Source organism: Bombina bombina, chromosome 5 (genome assembly GCF_027579735.1).
Source record: "Bombina bombina isolate aBomBom1 chromosome 5, aBomBom1.pri, whole genome shotgun sequence".
Classification (NCBI taxonomy): Eukaryota; Metazoa; Chordata; class Amphibia; order Anura; family Bombinatoridae; genus Bombina; species Bombina bombina.
In genome coordinates this window covers 977,926,322-977,945,521 of record NC_069503.1, presented here as the reverse complement: position 1 = coordinate 977,945,521, position 19,200 = coordinate 977,926,322, and the positions used below count along the sequence as shown (strand labels likewise).

General features: G+C 37.0%; 1 protein-coding gene across 1 annotated transcript in view; it reads right to left on the bottom strand.

Annotated features, from left to right (window-relative positions):
• The window catches only part of LOC128659590 (anion exchange transporter-like), a 187,980-nt gene that overhangs the window by 146,936 nt on the left and 21,844 nt on the right, over positions 1-19,200 (bottom strand). The gene's annotated exons all lie outside the window — the stretch shown is intronic.

Genomic DNA, 19,200 nt, shown 5'->3' with positions numbered 1-19,200 from the left:
TTATTTTACACGTAAGTATTTAGTTTAAATAGGAATAATTTATTAAAGTATAGTGTAGTGTTAGGTGTAATTGTAACTTAGGTTAGGATTTTTTTAAAGGTAAATTTCTCTTTATTTTAGCTAGGTAAGCTATTAAATAGTTAATAACTATTTAATAGCTATTGTACCTAGTTAAAATAAATTGAAAGATGCCTGTAAAATAAAAATAAATCCTAAGATAGCTACAATATAATTATTATTTATATTGTAGCTATATTAGGGTTTATTTTATAGGTAAGTATTTAGTTTTAAATAGGATTTATTTAGTTAATAATAGAAATATTATTTAGATTTATTTAATGAATATTTAAGTTAGGGGGGTGTTAGGTTTAGTGTTAGACTTAGGTTTAGGGGTTAATAAATGTATTACAGTGGCGGCGGTGTAGGGGGGGGCAGGATAGGGGTTAATAAATTTATTATAGGTGGCGACGGTGTAGGGGGGGCAGGATAGGGGTTACTAGGTATAATGTAGGTGGCGGCGGTGTCCGGGAGCGGCGGTTTAGGGGTTAATACATTTATAAGAGTTGCGGCGGGGTCTAGGAGCGGCGGTTTAGGGGTTACTAACTTTATTTAGTTGCGGGGGGCTCCGGGGGCGCCGGTATAGGGGGTTAACATATTTATTATAGTGGCGGCGGGTCTGGGAGCGGCGGTTTAGGGGTTAATCAGTTTATTATAGTTGCGGTGGGCTGTGGGAGCGGCGGTTTAGGGGTTAATCAGTTTATTATAGTTGCGGTGGGCTCCGGGAGCGGCGGTTTAGGGGTTAATAAGTTTATTATAGTGGTGGTGGGCTCCGGGAGCGGCGGTTTAGAGGGTAATAACTTTATTTAGTTGCGGCGGTGTAGGGGGGACAGATTAGGGGTGTTTAGACTCGGGGTACATGTTAGGGTGTTAGGTGCAGACATCTCCCATAGGAATCAATGGGATGTCTGGCAGCAGCGAACCTGAACTTTCGCTATGGTCAGACTCCTATTGATTCCTATGGGATCCGCCACCTCCAGGGCGGCGGATTGAAAACCAGGTACGCTGGGCCGGAAAAGTGCCGAGCGTACCTGCTAGTTTTTTGATAACTAGCAAAAGTAGTCAGATTGTGCCGCACTTGTGTGGCGGAACATCTGGAGTGACGTAAGAATCGATCTGTGTCGGACTGAGCCCGGCGGATCGAAGCTTACGTCACTAAATTCTACTTTTGCCGGTCTCTAGCCTTTGATAACTAAGGCGAATTCCAGTGTATTTGAGGTTGACGGCTTGATAACTACCCCCAATAGGCGAGATGCAGAACCCAAATTTTCATCCAGACGCTACCCTAATAGCCACTTTAGCTCACATGAAAATAAAAAAAGAAATGGAGTAGGCACATTATTTCACAAATCCATACCCTTCCATACTCTCACCACTCACTCAGATCCAGAAGGCAGATATCTAATTCTGGTAGGGAACATATTCAACAAACCAATCACACTAGCAAATATATATGCCCCAAACTCAGGTCAGGAAAGATTCTTTAAACATGTAACAGGGAAACTGTTAGAAGTAGCAAAAGGAAGCATGATACTAGCCGGGGATTTTAACATGGTGCTTAACCCCACACTGGATTGCTCGTAACCCCTCTAAAACATATTCCAGGTTGGACTACATATGTATTGACCAATTAGGACTGACACTAGTGCGTGACTCTGATATTGAGCCAACTCCCTGGTCAGACCACTCCTTGGCATCACTAAACCTAGAATGGCCTGAACTACCAATTATAGACTTCTGCTGGAGACTAGATAACACTCTTATTACAGCCCCAAATCCTAGACAAAATAACTAGAGCATTAACATAATACTTTCAACACAACCAATCTCCTCAATCCTCTCCAGATATCATATGGAAAGCCCACAAAGCGGTGATTAGAGGAGAGTTCCTCAAACAAAAAGCTATCCTTATTAAATCATACAACATAGAATATGCTCAACTGCTAAAACAATTGCAAGATGCAGAAAATGTACATATGTTAAATCCATCTTCCACTGAAAACTCCAATAGACTCCTTAGGGCGAGGCAAGACTTAAACAAGCTCTTGAACAGAGAGGCACACAGGAGAGCGTATTATCACAAAAAACTATATTTCATAGAGGGAAATAGAGCGAGTTCATTGCTCACCAAAGCACTAAAGAGGATAACATATGTCAACTATATACACAAAATGATTACACCTACCAACGAGGAAACCAGATGGACTAACCGTAACCAATGCATATTATAAGCAGTTCCAAAAAATACTAGAACCACATCTGACTCCTTAGATGAAGAGAGTCGCCTATCCTCCCAACTTTTAGAAGCACATATATCTGTTATACACAAAGAAGGGAAGCCTCCAACCAACCCTAGTAGTTATCGCCCAATATCACTGTTGAATGGTGATATCAAAATTTATGCAAAGGTATTGGCTGGAAGAATTAACTCTGTTCTGTCATCCATCATGTATTTAGACCAAGCAGGCTTTGTTCTGCTCAGGGAGACCAGAGACAACACCATAAGAGCCTTACATATAATGGAATATGTAACAACAAATAAAATCCCCTGTCCTGGGCTCTACTGATGCGGAAAAAGCATTTGACAGGGTTGACTGGACCTTTCGCCAGAGAACACTACATCATTTTGGCTTTGGTGATAAAACAATTAAAAGAATATTCCAACTTTATTCCAGCCCAACAGCAAGAGTAAAAGTAAACAGGGTACTATCCCAGAGTTTCCCAATATCAAATGGAATTAACAAACAAAAGTTGGAAATTCTTAATATCTCTTTACTCCTAAAAGACTTCAATAACATTAAGACTATTTGTCCTTATAAAACACAAAATGCTCACCTTAAATATTTAGGAGTGCTTTTGACTCTCAAACTATCACAACTATTTGACGCTAATTATAATACATTACAAACCTCTATACAGCACACCTTGCATACTTGGCAAGATAAACCACTAACATGGTGGGGCAGAATCCAAGCAATAAAGATGATAATACTTCCGAATAAGACCCCGCATAAATTCAGTTACCATGTACCGACCTCTCGGGGGGGGGGGGGAGTGGGAGTACCGAGGCTAGAAACTTACTACCATTCCATAGCCCTCCAACATGTATTAGACTGGCACAGCAAGAGAGATGAGAAGGCATGGGTGTCATTAGATTCCCAAATTCTTGAAACCCCAAACCTGGATCAATATGCTGGATCCCTAAAAACCTTAGGTCACCCATATGCCACAAGTTACCCTTTTTTAAACACATATTTAACACTTGGGACTATCTAGCCCGGGATTTCCCGAAACTCTCTTCGCCACAATCCCCTCTAACACCCATATCATCAAATATGGAACTCACAGGTGGATACGAACCTTTAGGGAAACCCATAGTCACACTCCTAGACCAAAGAACACTAAAACCTCACCACAGCTTATCAAATATACTAAATGGAACCTTTCTGTCATGGCTAAAATATTCACAGTTAAACCACTTTCTACACATTAATCAATTTAGAGAGAATTTAGTTAGGCCCCCTACACTGTTTGAACAGCTATGTTTATCAGCCATGCCAATCAGAGGTACACTTTCACTTGCTAATAACACACTAGATAATGTACGACTATCTCCACTCACAACATATACTACTCACTGAAAAAATGAACTAAACCTACAATTAGAAGAGAAAGAATGGAGGAAAATATATAACAACACACGCAAGTCATCTACCTCAACACGAATAATAGAAATTAACTTTAAGATACTTCTACGCTGGTACCTAACTCCAGCCAGATTAAATAAAATCTACCCCTCCTCCTCCCCACAATGTTGGAGAGGTTGCGGAGGTTGCGGAGAAACAGGAACTATGGCACATATGTGGTGGCACTGTACCAAAATAGCTCCCTTTTGGAAATCTGTGGAGCAGTGTTAATTTCGTCGTCTAAAACTAGACTAAAATGACTATAAAACTAAAGAAATTCTGATGACTAAAATACGACTAAAACTAAATCAAAATGTCATTTTAGTCAAAAGACTAAACTAAACTAAATCAAAATTTGCAGACAAAAACATTTTATGCAAGTTGTTATAATCAATCCATATCCAATTACTGCTCTTTTGTAAAATTTACGAAACTTCATTTTATTTAATTTTAAGATAAATAAAGCATGTTATATACCACAACAGTTAAATCTGTTAAATCTGTATTGCATGTTCAAACCTTAATACCATAAATAAAAACAGGTTAATAAACCTTTACTCCAGGAGTATATAATGAGTTTGGAAGTTCTCGAGCAGTGCTAATATCGTTGCTGAAACTTTTTCGAATCTGTGAACAATCAATTAATTCTTCCTATAGAAATAAGCATAACCCACGAGTATGGGCTTATGCTATGCTGTGCCTGTGCTAGCTGCAGAAACTTTTTGTTGAGTTACTTGATACTTGTTTTAATTATTAACAGAGAACTGATAAAGTTTTTATATTGGGTAATATGTGCAATACAGCCAATACAGTTTACAGTTTTGTTTTTTATATTTTAAAGTTGTACTTCTGTTTGTTTATAAAACTTGGTTTTATTTAATTTTAAGTTTAATAAAAATGTTACATATCCCAATGGCTAAATCTGTGTCTGTATTGCATGTTTAAACCTTAATACCATAAATATTAACAGGTGTTATGTTTACTCCTGGTACACATCAGTTTGCAAATTATAGAGAAATGCTTAAATAATGCATTACACTTTAACTAAACCCTTTAGATTTTAGTTGACTAAAATCTACTGGAGATTCAGTCGACTAAAACTAGACTAAAACTAAAACAATTCAGATTACTAAAATACGACTAAAACTAAAATGGCATTTTAGTCAAAAGACTAAAACTAAGACTAAATTGAAATTTGCTGTCAAAATTAACACTGCTGTTGAGCAGATGTTACAAATAGTAGTAAGCCCGGATTTTAAATTGACACCTGGAGTGGCCTTATTAAATAAGAGACCAGAATGTAACTGCAAATACTGTCCATCCTAATACAGATGAGTTTAAATAGTGCCAGGTTATTAATTGCGCTGCATTGGAAGTCCATACAAATACCCACAAAACAACAGTGGATGAAAAAGGTCACAGAAACTATGCCCTTAGAACAATATGGTTACTACAAGCGTAACACACTTCCTATATTCTGTTAAATTCTACTGGGAATCACTAACAAACTCCACTGATATTCCCCCATAATGCGTAAGAAGCTGGAAATAAATTACACCTGGTTCGGGCGCCCTCTACCCCCACCCCCCACCCCTTCCTTATAGACACGAAGCGGCTGAAAAACTATGTTGCTAAAAATGATACTTGGTATTGCAGCCATTGCTGAGAAATAAAGACTGCCAGTCACTCCTGTTGCTTCAAGAGAAATTGTTAAACAACCTATGTTTTTGACTAGTTGCCATCAAAAGCAGGACTCCGATATCCACTACTTGTATACTTTTGCAAAATCACATTATGTCAATCTGTATATTTATGTTTGGAAATTCAATTAAAAAAAAAACTTTAAAAAAAAAGGTCTATACAGCTTGGAGGATAGATGGCCATTGGTATCTTGGGTTTATGAACTGGCCAAAAAAATGCTGAATGGGGATGTAAGGGTGAATGCTTTGTGATCTGTGTACAAAATACCTGCAAAATAGTAAGACCCAACATTAACAAGCCTCTGTGCAGTAAGGAATATGGTATATTTGTAATCAAGCTTTGGAGATTCTAAACCCATATTACTATTGATACCAATAGACCTAACAGGAACACTGGTTGCTCTTGGCACAATACGTCTGGGACAAATCCTCCTATGTGGTGGAATGCATAAGACCTTTTGACCTTAAGATAATGGTAGCTGCAATGAGACCTATAAAATGGATAAGAATCTAAGAATTGCTGCCAATAGATAACCAATGTTAAAAAGCAACAAGTACTTCCCTGCTTTTGACTCTCCAACTGAATTGAATTCAAAGTCCCATGCAGTGGACATTTTATATCTACACAGTAAAAAAGGATGAGAAGAGTGGCAATAAAGATAAACTTTCCAAAAAGGTTTTAAATTATTATAAGGTGACACAAATAACTGCGTGGGTGTTTTAAGGCCTTTTTGCGTGTACATATGAACACTCGTAAATATTTTTTATAGGCCTTGATGCAATCTGCCCTTTGCTGCAAACAGAGAACTGCAAATTAACAATCTGAAATAAAACATACGACTTTTAAAGTATTTTTTCTCTCTGTGTTCTCTTACTGAGTCTCCAAGTGTAACAAACAAACTTTCCAGCAGTAGATGCTATAAAAAAAGAAAATAAATTTCCCGTAAACCCCTATTCATAGTTATATATTTGAGGCTGATTAGAGCTATTGTACTGGTGATTATGCAGCAATGCTTCTTTTTGTCTTTTTCAGTATAACTGATTATTTATAAACTACTAGCTGGTTTTCACATATTTCTCTCTCTGCAAATAAAGTAAGGGAACTGTAAATTTATAAGTAGAAGCTCTGTATAGTGTTTTCTACTCTTTAGAGATCTGAAATAATATACTTAATACTTTATGATTAAGTGATTAAATAAGGTTTGAAACCTAGCTGGATGGTTACTCTGCCTATAGTATGAAATAGCAGATGTTATCTGCTGTTTATTACTTTATAGATTGTTTTGATTAATATTTTATAAAAAGGATAAGGGATTGTATATGCTAATCTGAACTCCTTTCACCTGTCTTTTTTTTTTTTTAATATTACATTTTTTTTCATATGGATAAATATTAAAATAAAAATAAGTCACCTAAAATGGCCACGAAAGGTTGCACACAAGATAAGCTAAATAAATCCACTTTAGGCACAAATGAGGATTTAAATGAAGAAAGCACACCTCAAAATATCACTAATTTGGAACTATTAAAGCAAATGAATGCTTTATTTTCACCTAAATGATTTTATTCAGAGCAGCATATGGTCACTATCGAATGAAGTTAAGCAGTATGCTAATCGGTTAAAAGAATAGTCTAGTCAAAATTAAACTTTCATGATTCAGATAGAGCGTGCAATTTTAAGCAACTTTCTAATTTACTCCTATTATCAAATTTTCATTGTTCTCTTGGTAATCTTTATTTGAATGTAAGCATAGGAGCCGGCCCATTTTTGGTTCAGTATCTGGGTAGCGCTTGCTGATTGGTTGGCTACATTTAGACACCAATCAGAAAGCGCTACCCAGGTACTGAACCATACATTCTTTCTTTTTCAAATAAAGATAACAAGAGAATGAAGAAAATGTTATAATAGGAGTAAATTAGAAAGTTGCTCAAAATTGCATCCTCTATCTGAATCATGAAGGTTTAATTTTGACTAGACTATTCCTTTAACACAAGTGGAACAAAAAAAAGGGTATCAGAGGTAGAGGACAGGGAAACACTTCAAGAACAAACTGCTCAGACACTGTTAAAACAGGTAGAGAATATTAAGGTCAAACTAGAGGACCTAGAAAACAGGTCATGCAGAAATAATATGAGGATTATAGGACTCCAAGAAGATATTATGGAGAAAGACTTGAAAAATGTTATAGAGAAAGAGCTATTATCATTGTTAGGACTGAGAGAGACTGACTTCTCTCCCGTAATAGAAAGGTTACATAGGAATGGGACTGAGAAGGAAAGTCAAAGAAGAAGTTTATTCTAACAGGCCGGCCATTTTAAAATTCTTAAATTTCCAGGATAAAATACAGGTTAGGAGGGCATATAGAGCTAAGAATAGTACTATAGTGTTTAGAGGTAAAAAGATTTTATTATTTAATGATTTTTCAGTTGAGACTTCCAATAAGCGTAAAGTGATGGCTCCATTATGTACACAAATGATACAAGCAGGATTGAAGGCCAGACTATTATATCCTGCTAAAATAAGTGCCCAATTACAGGAAGTGAATAAAACATTTTTAGAAGAATCTGAAGCCAGGAATTGGATGGGAACTAATACATGGAAATAGACTACAAAGAGAATGGATGTTAGTAATTCTGTTTGAGATGGTAAATCACCCAATGAGAATGATGGAACTGCCCATACCACACCCCATCCCTTTTTTTTGTCTCCCTTGTTTGGCTGTTTGTTTATTTTTTATTTTAACTATTATTAAATAGATGATTTTACAATTTGGATTGTGGAATATTGGTGGGATAGTATCACCAAATAAAAGGAAAGCAATTTTAAAATATGCTAAAAGTTTGAGTACACAGATTCTTTTCCTTCAGGAAACACACTTAAAAACACAGGAAACTTAAGAGTAGCTGAGTTAAGAGATAATATTCATACCAGGGGAAATAATATTCACACCAGGGGAAAAAGGGGAAAAAATGTCTCGCTGTTTTACTAAGTAAAGCTTTACAGTATAATATTAAGAACCATATTTTAGATAAAGGTGGTAGGTGATATATACATAAATGTGGACATTGAGATTGAGGGGCGACAACTCCTCTTATGCAATGTATATAGCCCCAATAAATTGGATTTTAGTTTTTGGAACTTTCTTAGGCATGCTCTTCTCCCGTTCTTGGATAAGCCAATTATTCTGGGGGGGGGGGGGGAGACCTGAATTTAACACCCAATAAGTTCCTAGATAGGAAGCATGTGGGTTTGCAAAGAGAAGGGAATAAAAAGGGTAAAAAAGACAATAATATTAAAGAGGTTAAATCATTACAATATAGAAGAAAGCGAGAAGCAATAATTTTAAAACAGCTAAAGAAAGATTTTAAGTTGCAAGATATATGGAGGATCTTGCACCAAAATGAGAGAGAATTCACGTCTCTCCAAATCATAATCAGTATTATCCAGAATAGATAGGTTTCTAATATCAGAAAAACTAGTTAATTCAGTTACAGAAACCAGAATAGATCAAATTACTATTTCTGATCATGCATGTTTACATATTTACAAAATAAGTGGGCCGATTATAAACATAATAATATAGAATATATGGATACAATTTATATTTTTTGGGCAAGCTGGGAAAGCTGTTCTGTGGGGTGAAATTATTGCATATATGTGTAAATTAAAAAAAAAGGCAGAATTGAGGAAAAGTCAGTTATCCAATCAATCAATGCATATTCTAAGTATATCAGAGATCGAGATCAAGACCATATGTCAACTATATACACAAAATGATTACACCTACCAACGAGGAAACCAGATGGACTAACCAATGCATATTATAAGCAGTTACTAGCACCACATCTGACTAGTCTGTTTAATTCCCTAGATGAAGAGAGTCCCCTATCCTCCCAACTTTTAGAAGCACATATATCTGTTATACACAAAGAAGGGAAGCCTCCAACCAACCCTAGAAGTTATCGCCCAATATCACTGTTGAATGGTGATATCAAAATTTATGCAAAGGTATTGGCTGGAAGAATCAACTCTGTTCTGCCATCCATCATGCATTTAGACCAAGCAGGCTTTGTTCTGCTCAGGAAGACCAGAGACAACACCATAAGAGCCTTACACATAATGGAATATGTAGCAACAAATAAAATCCCCACTGTCCTGGTCTCTACTGATGCGGAAAAAGCCTTTGACAGGGTTGACTGGACCTTTCTCCAGGGATCACTACATTATTTTGGCTTTGGTGATAAAACAATTAAAAGAATATTCCAACTTTATTCCAGCCCAACAGCAAGAGTAAAAGTAAACGGGGTGCTATCCCAGAGTTTCCCAATATCAAATGGAACACGACAGGGCTGCCCCCTATCCTTTTTGTACTCACAATGGAGGCACTAGCATCGCATATACGAACAAACCCAGCAATAGAAGGAGTAACTATAGGCCCAAACCAGTATAAGGTATCCATGTTTGCTGATAATGTAATACTCACATTGACATCTCCTAACCAATCTCTACCAGCACTTTTAGAAGAATTTGAAACATTTGGTACATTATCAAACTTTTTAATTAACAAACAAAAGTTAAGACTATTTGTCCTTATAAAACACAAAATGCCCACCTTAAATATTTTTGACTCCCAAACTATCACAACTATTTGACGCTAATTATAAAACATTACAAACCTCTATACAGCACACCTTGCATACTTGACAAGATAAACCACTATCATGGTGGGCAGAACCCAAGCAATAAAGATGACAATACTTCCGAAAATACTTTACATCTTTCAGACAATTTCACTCACAATACCAAAATATTACATCCAACAACTCCAAAAAATCTATCAACTTATTCATTTGGGGCCGAAAAAGACCCCGCATAAATACAGCTACCATGTACCGACCTCTCAGAGGGGGGGGGGGGTGAGTGGGAGCACCGAGGCTAAAAACTTACTACCATTCCATAGCCCTCCAATATGTATTAGACTGGCACAGCAAGAGAGATGTGAAGGCATAGGTGTCATTAGATTCCCAAATTCTTGAAACCCCAAACCTGGATCAATATGCTGGATCCCTAAAAACCTTAGGCCACCCATATGCCATAAGTCACCCTTTTTTAAACACATATTTAACACTTGGGTCTATCTAGCCCGGGATTTCCCGAAACTCTTTGCCACAATCCCCACTAACACCCATACCATCAAATATGGAACTCACAGGTGGATACGAACCTTTAGGGAAACCCATAGTCACACTTCTAGACCAAAGAACACTAAAACCGCGCCACAGCTTATCAAATATACTAAATGGAACCTTTCTGTCATGGCAAAAATATTCCCTGTTAAACCACTTTCTACACATTAATCAATTTAGAGAGAATTTAGTTAGGCCCCCTACACTGTTTGAACAGCTATGTTTATCAGCCATGCCAAGCAGAGGTACACTTTCAATTTCTAATAACACACTAGATAATGTACGACTATCTCCACTCACAACATATACTACTAACTGGCAAAATGAACTAAACCTACAATTAGAAGAGAAAGAATGGGGGAAAATATATAACAACACACGCAAATCATCTACCTCAACACGAATAATAGAAATGAACTTTAAGATATTTCTACGATGGTACCTAACTCCAGCCAGATTAAATAAAATCTACCCCTCCTCCTCCCCACAATGTTGGAGAGGTTGCAGAGAAACAGGAACTATGGCACATATGTGGTGGCACTGTCCCAAAATAGCTCCCTTTTGAAAATCTGTGGAGCAGATGTTACAGATAGTAGTAAACCCGGATTATAAATTGACACCTGGAGTGGCCTTATTAAATAAGATACCAGAATGTAACTGCAAATACGGTCCATCCTAATACAGATGAGTTTAAATAGCGCCAGGTTATTAATTGCGCTGCATTGGAAGTCCATTCAAATACCCACAAAACAACAGTGGATGAAAAAGGTCACAGAAACTATGCCCTTAGAACAATATGGTTACTACAAGCGTAACAAACTTCCTATATTCCTTGATGTTAAATTCTACTGGGAATCACTAACAAACTCCACTGATATTCCACCATAATGCATAAGAAACTGGAAATAAATTACACCTGGGTCAGACGCCCTCTACCCTCACCCCCCACCCCTTCCTTATAGACACGAAGCGGCTTAAAAACTATCGCCTAGATTTAGAGTTCTGCGTTAGCCGTCCAAACCAGCGTTAGGGGGTCCTAACACTGGATTTTACCGCCCGCTGGTATTTAGAGTCAGCCATGAAAGGGTCTAACGCTCACTTTCCAGCCGCAACTTTTCCATACCGCAGATCCCCTTACGTCAATTGCGTATCCTATCTTTTCAATGGGATCTTCCTAATGCCGGTATTTAGAGTCTTGGCTGAAGTGAGCATTAGAAATCTAACGACAAGACTCCAGCCGCAGAAAAAAGCCAGGAGTTAAGAGGTTTCTGGGCTAATGCTGGTTCATAAAGCTCTTAACTACTGTGCTCTAAAGTACACTAACACCCATAAACTACCTATGTACCCCTAAACCGAGGCCCCCCCATATCGCTGCCACTCTATTAAATTTTTTTAACCCCTAATCTGCCGACCGCACACCGCCGCCACCTACATTATCCCTATGTACCCCTAATCTGCTGCCCCTAACATCGACGACCCCTACATAATATTTATTAATCCCTAATCTGCCCCCCCCAACGTCGCCGCTACCTACCTAAAATTATTAACCCCTAATCTGCCGACTGGACCTCACCGCTACTATAATAAAGTTATTAACCCCTAATCCGCCTCACTCCCGCCTCAAAAACCCTATAATAAATAGTATTAACCCCTAATCTGCCCTCCCTAACATCGCCGACACCGAACTTCAAGTATTAACCCCTAATCTGCCGACCGGACCTCGCCGCTACTCTAATAAATGTATTAACCCCTAAAGCTAAGTCTAACCCTAACACTAACACCCCCCTAAGTTAAATATAATTTAAATCTAACAAAATAAAATAAATCTTATTAAATAAATTATTCCTATTTAAAGCTAAATACTTACCTGTAAAATAAACCCTAATATAGCTACAATATAAATAATAATTATATTGTAGATATTTTAGGATTAATATTTATTTTACAGGCAACTTTGTATTTATTTTAACCAGGTACAATAGCTATTAAATAGTTCATAACTATTTAATAGCTACCTAGATAAAATAATTACAAAATTACCTGTAAAATAAATCCTAACCTAAGTTACAAATACACCTAACACTACACTATCAACAAATTAATTAAATAAACTATCTACAATTATCTACAATTATTTATTATTTGTTAGATTTAAATTATATTTAGGGGTGTTAGTGTTAGGGTTAGACTTAGCTTTAGGGGTTAATACATTTATTAGAGTAGCGGCGAGGTCTGGTCGGCAGATTAGGGGTTAATACTTGAAGTTCGGTGTCGGCGATGTTAGGGAGGGCAGATTAGAGGTTAATACTATTTATTATAGGGTTTTTGAGGCTAGAGTGAGGCGGATAAGGGGTTAATAACTTTATTATAATAGCGGTGAGGTCCGGTCGGCAGATTAGGGGTTAATAATTGTAGGTTGGTGGCGGCGACTTGGGGGCGGCAGATTAGGGGTTAATAAATAAAATATAGGGGTCGGCGGGGGTTAGGGGCGGCAGATTAGGGGTACATAGGGATAACGTAATTTGCAGCGGTGTACGGAGCGGCAGATTAGGGGTTAAAAATAATATGCAGGGGTCAGCGATATCAGGGGCAGCAGATTAGGGGTTAATAAGTGTAAGGTTAGGGGTGTTTAGACTCGGGGTACATGTTAGTGTGTTAGGTGCAGACATAGGAAGTGTTTTCCCATAGGAAACAATAGGGCTGCGTTAGGAGCTGAACGCTGCTTTTTTGCAGGTGTTAGGTTTTTTTTTAGCCCAAACTGCCCCATTGTTTCCTATGGGGGAATCGTGCACGAGCACGTTTTTTAAGCTGGCCGCGTCCGTAAACACAGCTGGTATTTAGAGTTGCAGTGGCGGTAAATTATGCTCTACACTCCCTTTTTGGAGCCTAACGCAGCCCTTCTGTGAACTCTAAATACCAGCTGTATTTAAAAGGTGCGGGGGGAAAAATGCACGCGTAGCTAACGCACCCCTTTGGCCGCAGAACTCGAAATCTAGCCGTATGTTATTAAATATGATACTTGGTTTTATAACAATTAGAAGGACGCTAAGTTACAGTAAGAACCTTTTATTTGCACCATTTAACTTACTTGTTTCTATATATTTAATTGAACTAGTTAAACTGTTGGGTTTTTGTTTTTGTTTTTTTGTTTTTTCAAACATCCCCAAGCAATACAGCAACATTTAGAAACTATACAGTCATTGCAGAGAAATAAAGACTGCCAGTCTCTCCTGTTGCTTCAAGAGAAATGGTTAAACAACCTATGTTTTTGACTAGTTGCCATCAAAAGCAGGACTCCGATATCCACTACTTGTATACTTTTGCAAAATCACATTATGTCAATCTGTATATTTATGTTTGGAAATTCAATTAAAAAAAATACTTAAAAAAAAAAGGTCTATACAGCTTGGAGGATAGATGGCCATTGGTTAAGTGCCTGCAAAATAGTAGGACCCGACATTAACAAGCCTCTGTGCAGTAAGGAATATGGTATATTTGTAATCAAGCTTTGGAGATTCTAAACCCATATTACTATTGATACCAATAGACCTAACAGGAACACTGGTTGCTCTTGGCACAATACCTCTGGGACAAATCCTCCTATGTGGTGGAATGCATAAGACCTTTTGACCTTAAGATAATGGTAGCTGCAATGAGACCTATAAAATGGATAAGAATCTAAGAATTGCTGCCAATAGATAACCATTGTTAAAAAGCAACAAGTACTTCCCTGCTTTTGACTCTCAAACTAAATTGAATTAAAAGTGCTATGCAGTGGACATTTTATATCTACACAGTAAAAAAAGAATGAAAAGTGTGGCAATAAAGATAAACTTTCCAAAAAGGTTTCAAATTATTATAAGGTGACACAAATAACTGCATGGGTGTTTAAAGGTCTTTTTGGGTGTACATATGAATACTCGTAAATATATTTTATAGGCCTTGATGCTCTCTGCCCTTTGCTGCAAACAGGTTAAATTGAAAGAACTGCAAATTAAAAGACTTTTAAAGTATTTTTTTCTCTCTGTGTTCTTTTACTGAGTCTCCAAGTGTAACAAACAAACTTTCCAGCAGTAGATGCTATAAAAAAAGAAAATAAATTTCTCTTAAACCCCTATTCATATTTATATATTTGAGACTGATTCTAACTATTGTACTGGTGGTTATGCAGCAATGCTTCTTTTTGTCTTTTTCAGTATAACTGATTATTTATAAACTACTAGCTGGTTTTAAAATATTTCTCTTTCTGCAAATAGGGTAAAGTAAGGGAACTGTACATTTATAAGTAGAAGCTCTATATAGTATTTTCTACTCTTTAGAAATCTGAAATAAAATACTAAATACTTTCGGCTAGATTGCGAGTTGTGCGTTAAGGTAAAAAAGCAGCGTTAACAGGTCCTAACGTTGCTTTTTCACTACCGCTGCTATTACAAGTCTTGCAGGTTTAGGGGCCCCGCACACTTTTTTGGCCTAACCGCAAACCGGCTTACGTAAACTTCGTAAACCCTTTTTTCTATGGGACTTCCATAGCGCTGATATTACGAGTCTGTCCTGGGAGGCCAAAACGTGAGTGGTACACCCTCTAACTCCAAGATCCCTAACTCATTCTAAAGTCAGTAGTTATGAGTTTTACACTACAACGCCGTATCATAAAACTCATAACTAAAGTGCTAAAAAGTACACTAACACCCATAAACTACCTATTAACCCCTAAACAGAGGCCCTCCCGCATCTCAAACACTATAATAAAAATTTTAACCCCTGATCTGCTGCTCCGGACATCACCTCCACTATAATAAACATATTAACCCCTAAACCGCTGCACTCCCGCCTTGCAAACACTAGTTAAATAATATTAACCCCTAATATGCCGCCCCTAACATCGCCGCCACCTACATTATATTTATTAACCCCTAATCTGCCGCCCCTAACGTTGCTGCTACTATATTACATTTTTTGACCCCTAAACCTAAGTCTAACCTTACCCTAACACCCCCTAATGTAAATATAATTTAAATAAATCTAAATAAAATTACTATCATTAACTAAATTATTCCTATTTAAAACTAAATACTTGTAAAATAAACCCTAAGCTAGCTACAATATAACTAATAGTTACATTGTATCTAGCTTAGGCTTTATTTTTATTTTACAGGCAAGTTTGTATTTATTTTAACTAGGTAGAATAGTTATTAAATAGTTATTAACTATTTAATAACTACCTAGCTAAAATAAATACAACTTGACCTGTAAAATAAAACCTAACCTAAGTTACAATAACACCTAACACTACACTATAATTAAATCAATTCCCTAAATTAAATACAATTAAATAAATTAAATTAAATTAGCTAAATCACAAAAACAAACAAACACTAAATTACAGAAAATAAAAAACAAATTACAGATCTTTAAACTAATAACACCTAATCTAATAGCCCTATCAAAATAAAAAAGCCCCCCAAAATAAAAAAACCCTAGCCTAAACTAAACTACCAATAGCTCTTAAAAGGGCCTTTTGCGGGGCATTGCCCCAAAGAAATCAGCTCTTTTACCTGTCAAAAAAAATACAAACACCCCCCCAACAGTAAAACCCACCACCCACACAACCAACCCCCCAAATAAAATACTAACTAAAAAAACCTAAGCTCCCCATTGCCCTGAAAAGGTTATTTAGATGGGCATTGCCCTTAAAAGGGCATTTAACTCTATTGCGGCCCAAAGTCCCTAATCTAAAAAATAAACCCACCCAATACACCCTTAAAAAAATCCTAACACTAACCCCCTGAAGATTTACTTATCGGGAGAAGTCTTCATCCAAGCGGCAAGATGTCCTCAACGAAGCCGGCAGAAGTGGTCCTCCAGACGGCCAGAAGTGGTCCTCCAGACGGGCAGAAGTGGTCCTCCACACGGGCAGAAGTTTTCATCCAGAAGTCATCTTCTATCTTTATCCTTCTGGTACAGAGCGGGTCCATCTTCAAGACATCCAGCGTGGAGCATCCTCTTCGAACAATGTCTTTTTCGTAATTAATATCACTTTAAGTGACGTCATCCAAGATGGCGTCCCTTAGATTCCAATTGGCTGATAGAATTCTATCAGCCAATCAGAATTAAGGTAGAAAAAATCCTATTGGCTGATGCAATCAGCCAATAGGATTGAACTTCAATCCTATATGCTGATCCAATCAGCCAATAGGATTGAGCTTGCATTCTATTGGCTGATTGGAACAGCCAATAGAATGCCAGCTCAATCCTATTGGCTGATTGCATCAGCCAATAGGATTTTTTCTACCTTAATTCCGATTGGCTGATAGAATTCTATCAGCCAATCGGAATCTAAGTGACGCCATCTTGGATGACATCACTCAAAGTGATATTCATTACGAAGAAGACGTCGTTTGAAGAGGATGCTCCGCATTGGATGTCTTGAAGATGGACCCTTTTAAGGGCAATGCCCATCCAAATGCCCTTTTCAGGGCAATGGGGAGCTTAGGTTTTTTTACTTAGTATTTTATTTGGGGGGTTGGTTGTGTGGGTGGTGGGTTTTACTGTTGAGGGGGTGTTTGTATTTTTTTTTACAGGTAAAATAACTGATTTCTTTGGGGCAATGCCCCGCAAAAGGGCCCTTTTAAGGGCTATTGGTAGTTTAGTTTAGACTAGGGTTTTTTTTTTATTTTGGGGGGGCTTTTTTATTTTGATAGGGCTATTAGATTAGGTGTAATTAGTTTAAAGATCTGTAATTTGTTTTTTATTTTCTGTAATTTAGTTGTTTTTTTTGTGATTTAGCTAATTTAATTTAATTTATTTAATTGTATTTAATTTATGGAATTGATTTAATTATAGTGTAGTGTTAGGTGTTATTGTAACTTAGGTTAGGTTTTATTTTACAGGTCAATTTGTATTTATTTTAGCTAGGTAGTTATTAATTAGTTAATAACTATTTAATAACTATTCTACCTAGTTAAATAAATACAAACTTGCCTGTAAAATAAAAATAAAGCCTAAGTTAGCTACAATGTAACTATTAGTTATATTGTAGCTAGCTTAGGGTTTATTTTATAGGTAAGTATTTAGTTTTAAATAGGAATAATGTAGTTAAAGGGACAGTTTACTCAAAAAATGTCTCCCCTTTAATTTGTTCCCAATGATCCACTTTACCTGCTGGAGTGTATTAAATTGTTTACAAGTAGCTCCTTTAACCTTATATTGGCATTTGAAATAATTGATTTAGCATGTGGTATCCCCACCTATTCTGAAAGTTTGTAGCCGCAGGTCCCAGCTATAGATAAGCTTTGTAAACACAGCCAGCAGAAGAAACTACACTCCAAGTGGGATATAGTTGAGATAAGGTAATACAATGTTGATTTTCCATTGTTCTCTCCAAGTACTGGTAATTGTTTTATGGAAAGATATAAGATAAAGAAGCAGGTATATGTATACAGTGTGATACAGTAATGAGATCTGATTATAACTACAAGCTCAACCCATTTTATTAGGTTGTGGCTTCAAAACACAAAATCAGAGCTTTAATATACACAAAAAACATAAAAAGCTATTTTTCATATATTTTTTTCTCTGCAGTTGGTAAAAAAAGCAATTGTAAACACATTAAGCGAAAAAAACATTTTTCAGTATACTGTCCCTTTAATGATAGTAATTTTATTTATATTTATTTAAATTATATTTAAATTAGAGGGGGTTAAGGTTAGACTTAGATTTAGGGGTTAATACATTTAATATAGTGGTGGCGACTGTGAGGGCGGCAGATTAGGAGTTAATAATTGTAGGTAGGTTGCGGCGACATTGGGGGCGGGAGATTAGGGGTTAATAAATATAATGTAGGTGTCGGCGATGTTGGGGGCAGCAGATTAGGGGTTAATAAGTATAATGTAGGTGGCAGCGGTGTCTGGAGCGGCAGATTAGGGGTTAATAAGTATAATGCAGGTGTCTGCGATGTCGGGGGCGGCAGATTAGGTTCTAATAAGTGTAAGATTAAGGGTGTTTAGACTCGGGGGTTCATGTTAGGGTGTTAGGTGTAAACATAAAATGTGTTTCCCCATAGGAATCAATGGGGCTGCATTACTGAGTTTTACGCTGCTTTTTGGCAGGTGTTAGACTTTTTTTCATCCGGCTCTCCCCATCGATGTCTATAGGGAAAACGCTCACGAGCACGTACGACCAGCTCACCGCTGACTTAAGCAGTGCTGGTATTGGAGTGCGGTAAGGAGCACAATTTTGCTCTACGCTCATTTCTTGCCTTTTAAAGCAGAGTTTGTAAAAACCTGTAATACCAGCGCTGCAGGTAAGTGAGCGGTGAGAAAAAACTGCTCGTTAGCACCGCATAGCTCCTAACGCAAAACTCGTAATCTAACAAGGTTTGAAACCTAGCTGGATGGTTACTTTGCCTATAGTATGCAATAGCAGATGTTATCTGCTGTTTATTACTTTATAGACTGTTTTGATTAATATTTTGCATTGACAAAGAGGATAAGGGATTGTATATGCTTATCTAAACTCCTTTCACCTGTCTTTTTTTTTAATATTACATTAGTATTACATTATTAGCACAC